The sequence below is a fragment of the Nicotiana attenuata genome, chromosome 7 (genome assembly GCF_001879085.1).
Source record: "Nicotiana attenuata strain UT chromosome 7, NIATTr2, whole genome shotgun sequence".
NCBI lineage: Eukaryota > Viridiplantae > Streptophyta > Magnoliopsida > Solanales > Solanaceae > Nicotiana > Nicotiana attenuata.
The window spans coordinates 39,676,088-39,682,087 of record NC_031995.1 but is presented as its reverse complement, the minus strand read 5'-3'; the positions used below and the strand labels follow the sequence as shown (position 1 = coordinate 39,682,087).

The window sequence follows — 6,000 nt, the reverse complement described above, 5'->3', positions numbered from 1 at the left end:
TCCTCTCTCTTTCTCTCTCTCGATAGGAAGAAGAAGAATAGCATGACGGTCTGGATACACAAAACGGGTCTCATACTGAGTGACTAATATACTTCCCTTTTGGAGATGCTCAAACTGCCTGCGGTAACTCTCTCTCAACGTGATAGGAAGGAAATTCACAAAAAATAGTTGAGAGAACTGGTCCCAAGTAATAGCAGGCGACCCAGCTAGTCTGGTAGATACATAATCCTTCCACCATCTCTTGGCGGAAACCATCATCTGAAACACAGCAAAATCGACCCCATTGGTCTCATGTACCCATGTTCCGCAGCACCTTATGGCACCGGTCAAGATAATCCTATGGGTCCTCAGAAGGTGCTCCACTGAAGTGATCTGGGAAGAGCTTGGTAAACTTGTCCAATCTCAATAAGCCCTCAGAAGCATGGCATGCCCATCACCGGCCTGTGCCACAACAACTGGCTGGACTAGACCAACTAGCGAAGCTGCTGGAGTCTGATACTGGGGAGCCATCTGCTCCGGCGTGTGAGTAGCGGGAGTCTGTGCTCCTCCCCCATCCTGAGAGACGTTCGGTGCCATAGGAAATGTACTGAATTGGGCCACACTCTTCATAAGGCCCACCAAATAGATTAGAGCGTCCTGGAGCACTAGGGTGGCGATGAACCCCTCCGGGACCTGAGCTGGTCCAACAGATATAGTCTGAGCTGGAACCTCTTAATCAAAATCTACCTGAGGCTCCACTACTGGTGCTGCTGATCGATCTCTAGGCTGAGCTCTGCCCCTGCCTCGGGCGACATCGGTCTTGACCTCAGCCCCTCGTAGAAGCTGCTGCTGGGGGCTCCGGCTGTTGTCCAGCTCAAGATGCGGTGCGTGTTCTCGCTATCTGTGAGAGATCAAGAATAGAAGAGTTCAATCACTAATGGTAGAATAAACTCGCACGATAAAGAAGAATAGAAGTGAAATTGTTCCTAACTCCATAGCCTCTAGAATATAAGTACAGACATCTCCGTACCGATCCTCCAAACTCTACTAAGTTTCCTCGTGACTCGTGAGACCTATGCAACCTAGTGCTCTGATACCAACTCATCACGACCCGAAATTCCTACCTTCGGGACTATGATGGCTCCTAACATTTTACTTGCCAGGCAAGCCAACGTTAGAAAAACTTATTCATTTTTCAGCAATTTAGATTAAATAAAGAGAAAGAACTTAAATAACTGCAGAAATCCAAAGTAAAATGCGGAAGCTAAAATAGTCAAACATCTGCTAAAATCCCTAGACTCAGTGTCACAAGTGACGAGCTACTAGAATAGTACAAATAAGGGTATGAAATAACATAAAGTTATCTGAGAGGAAAGTACACAGCTAAACAAAAAGGGAAGGGGACTCCAGGAGCTACAGGCGCTAAATAGCTATACCTCAAGTCTCCACAAGCTCTCCAATCTGAGAATGCTAACAACCGCCGGTGGGACTGACTCCAAAATCTGCACAAGAAGTGCAGAGTGTAGTATGAGTACAACCGATCCCATGTACGAGGCTAAGGCAGGTCACTTGCACTACAACCTGTACGCAGTATATAATAAAAACAAAAAAGGAAATACGAAACGAAATAAGATAGTCAACTGCATATAATAGCTATAGCCTGAAGAAATAAGCCAGTGACGTTCAGCATTACCAATCCTTAGAGTTTCCAATGAAAATACCGAAAACCAACACAACTCAAGGAAATAGAAACATATAGGTTGTTGCGGCGTGCAACCCGATCCTACCGTTCAATAAAATCCTCCCTTATTCCACCGTAACAATATCAACAATCAAAATAAATAAATGTTGCGGCGCGCAACCCGATCCCACCATATAACAAAATCATTATCAAAATTCACCCTTATTTCACCGTATCAATCCACCATTATTTCACTGTATCAATCCACCCTTAGTTCACTTGTTGCAGCCTACAACCCGATCCCACCATATCAGTACAAGTTCACCCTTATTCCACCATATCAATCCACCATTATTTTACCTGTTATGGCGTGCAACCCAATCCCACCATGTCAGTACAAATATACACTGGGTGAAGTTAAACTCATAATTCAAATCACAAGAAACTCTACGGTTGATGAATATAAATCCGAATCAGAAAGGAAACCTTGTACCAACTCGAAAATCCACATCTGTAATACTACACGGCAAGACAAGCCCAGTAATTACAATTAGGAGGTGCAAGTAATTAATTTAAGGCAAATAGTAACAAGTCATGAAAGCATGAAAAGGTTTAACATGCTTAACAGGAGAAACCATGATTAACAAGAAGCAAATAAAGCATGGAAGGCATTTAGAATGTATAACAGTAAGGAAGGGAAGGAGAAAACTATGGCGAAGCTGGAAATCAGGGAAAACAAGTAATTCGGCGGCGTATAAGTACTCGTCACCTCGCATATACGCCGTAACACATGAAATTCACATAACACATAGTCAGAGGGTTCATAATTTTCTCCAATCAAAATTAGAATCAACACTTACCTTACTCCGCAGTCAACTCGGAGCTCTACCGGGGTCTAAATTCTAATTATACAAAAATCTCTAATCTTCCCAAACTCTCAATTTCCACCATGAAATTCCTAGATTTTAGGTTGAAAACTTCTAAAATGTAATGGAAGATTGAAAATTGGGGAAGAAGAGTTCTTAGAAAAATTGCCTCTAGGGTTTTCTTGTTTTGAAAATTTAAAGAATGAGAGAAAATCCCTTTTTTCAGCTATTTGACAAGTTGCAGATGTCGCAATTGCGACCTCGGGTTCGCAATTGCGAATCCCGCAAATGCGAGCTTTTCTTCGTAAATGCAAAGTCCCACAGTTTCTGCTACCATCGCAATTGTGATGGCTTGTTCGCAATTGTGAACTGTAGTCTTCTCACAATTGCGACCCATTGATCGTAAATGCGAACTCATTGCTGATCCACCCCTCTTCGCAATTGCGAAGATTTTCTTCGCAATTGCGATCCTAGCAGGAATAGGTTATTTCGCAATTACGAACACTAACCTTGCAAATCTGAGGTCAGAGACCTGCACCAGAACTGAAGCACACCAACAATGTTTCTAAGTCCAAATTCACCCCGTAGCCTCTGGGAAACTCACCCGAGCCCTCGGGGCTCCAAACCAAACATGCACGCAAGTCCAAAAATATCATACGAACTTGCTCGCGCGATCAAATCACCAAAATAATACCTAGAACTACGAATTGGACACCAAATCAAATGAAATTTTCAAGAAAACTTATGAACTTCTATTTTAACAATCGGACGTCTGAATCACGTCACACCAACTTCCTTTCCCAACAGATAAGTCATAAATATAGTAATGGACCTATACCGGATTTCGGAACTAAAATACGGACCCGATATCAATAAAGTCAAACATTGGTCAAACTTCTAGATTCATTAAGCCTTCCAACTTCAATTTTTCAATAAAATACGATAACTCGAGCGAGAGACCTCCGAATTCAATTTCGAAAATACGCCCAAGTCTCAAATCACAATACAGACCCATCGGGACCGTCAAAATACGGATTTGGGTCCATTTGTTCAAAACTTTGATCGAAGTCAACTCAAATGGATTTTTTCTAACAGTAAAATTTCATATTTTATCAATTTTTAATATAAAAGCTTTCAGAAAAAATACTCAGACTGCACACACAAATCGAGAAAGGCTTAAAGAAGTTATTGAAGGTTTTGAACACAGAATTAGGTTCTAAAACTCTAAATGACCTAGCAGGTCATCATACTGAGTTTTAGCGCAAAATCATTAAGGAGGTTAGATTTTCTTACCATATTCACTTGTTTAAAATAAAGAACAAAAGTATAGATAAAGTTTATGGATAATCCAAATAAAATAAATAGAGAAAAAAATACATTACTTAATGACCTCCCTTTCTAAAATTTCTAATTCAGTAGAGAGACAATATCTTCTTCTTTGTTTTAGTTTTTTAACAAAAAATATAAAGAAGAAAAAATAAAAAGATAAAACCATACAAAAGAATATCACGTTACATATTTTGAAATTTAAAAAGATAGTAATGAAAACATCAAGAAAAATTCACACGGTACAAATTTCACGTAAGCTTTGGTCAGTCTCTCCCAAAATAATTCAATGAAGAGAATATCATCACCTTTTTCTTAAACAAACCCAAAAAGAAAAAGAGCACTCTTCGTTAAGAGAATATTGTTATTATTTTTTTTATACTACAAAAATAATATGTCGATGAATATCACATTATATTAATTTATTACTGTTTATTTGGCCGAAAAAGGAATCTTGTTTTGCCTTGATCATCTCCATCTTCATACCTTTAGTTGTTGCTCGTAGGCGTGTCAATGGATATTTAAAAACCGATCGAATCGTATCGTGCCGAACCGATTTTTAAGTTTCTTTTAATAAAATCGTAAGTTTTTACATAAATCTACAATTGTACCAATAATTAGGGTAGGTTTTTTATTTTATAAAAATAAACCGAAAAAATACCGAAACGTTCCGAATAAATTAGTTACATGTGAAGAATATATTTACATATTAAGTTTAAAAATAAATAATGTATTAAAATTTTCCTTGAGCATACACCATGGCATGTATAGATCAACAACAACAACTACCCAGTAAAATCCCACATAGTGGGGTCTGGGGAGGGTAATGTGTACGCAGACCTTACCCCTGCCCCGATAGGGGCAGAGAGGCTGTTTTCGATAGACACGTGGCTCAGGAAGACGAAAATAAAGTAAGAAAAAGCAAGAGGAGAGAATTCATTAGTAACTCCAGTAGAAATCGTAATAGTAACAGAAACATAAAAACCGAAAGATGAATGACATGCAATAACAGTAACCATAATCTAAGGCCTGGGGCTAAGGCAAACAACAAGAATAGTGTGGGTCCAACATAAACTGTAAGCCATCTAAGACCAATCCTAATCCAACCCCGCCTCACCCCCGGAATGAAGTAAGGAAAGATTTACTACCCCTATCCTACAGCCCTAATGCTTGACCCCCAGGCCTTCCTATCAAGGGCCATGTCCTCGGAAATGAGCAGTCGTGCCATGTCCTGCCTGATCACCTCTCCCCAATTCTTCTTAGGTCTCCATCTACCTCTTCTCGTACCCACCACGGACAACCGCTCATACCTCCTCACCGGTGCATCGAGGCTTCTCCTCTACACGTGCTCGAACCATCTGAGCCTTGCCTCCCGCATCTTGTCATCCACCGGGGCGACGCCCACCTTCTTCCGAATATCTTCATTCCTAATCTTGTCTATCCTAGTGTACCCGCACATCCACCTCAGCATCCGCATCTCTGCTACTTTTATCCTCTGGATATGGGAGTTCTTAACCGGCCAGCACTCTGCCCCATACAACATGGCCGGTCTAACTACAGCTCTATAAAACTTTCCTTTGAGTATCGGTGGCACTTTCTTGTCACACAAGACTCCAGATGCAAGCCTCCATTTCATCCAGCCCGCCCCTATGCGGTGAGTGACGTCCTCGTCGATCTCTCCGTCCCCCTGAATCATCGACCCAAGGTACTTGAAGCTATCTCTCTTGGGGATGACCTGTGGCCCAAGCCTCACGTCCCCGCCTACATCCCTCGACTCAGCGCTAAACTTGCATTCCAGGTACTCTGTCTTAGACCTGCTCAATTTGAAACCCATAGACTCAAGAGTCTGTCTCCTAACCTCCAATCTCTCGTTAACACCGGCCCTCGTCTCGTCAATTAGAACTATGTCATCAGCAAACAACATACACCACGGCACCTCCCCTTGAATATGGTGTGTCAAAGCATCCATCACCAAGGCAAATAAGAACGGGCTAAGCGCTGAGCCTTGGTGTAATCCCATAACAACCGGGAAATGCTCCAAGTCGCCTCCCACCGTCCTAACCTTAGTCTCAGCTCCATCATACATGTCCTTGATCGCTCGTATGTAGGCTACCGGCACGCCCTTCGCCTCAAGACATCTCCAGAGCA

At 41.6% G+C, this 6,000-nt stretch overlaps 1 pseudogene; it reads right to left on the bottom strand.

Annotated features, from left to right (window-relative positions):
* LOC109229984 lies at positions 403-5,718 on the bottom strand (annotated as a pseudogene).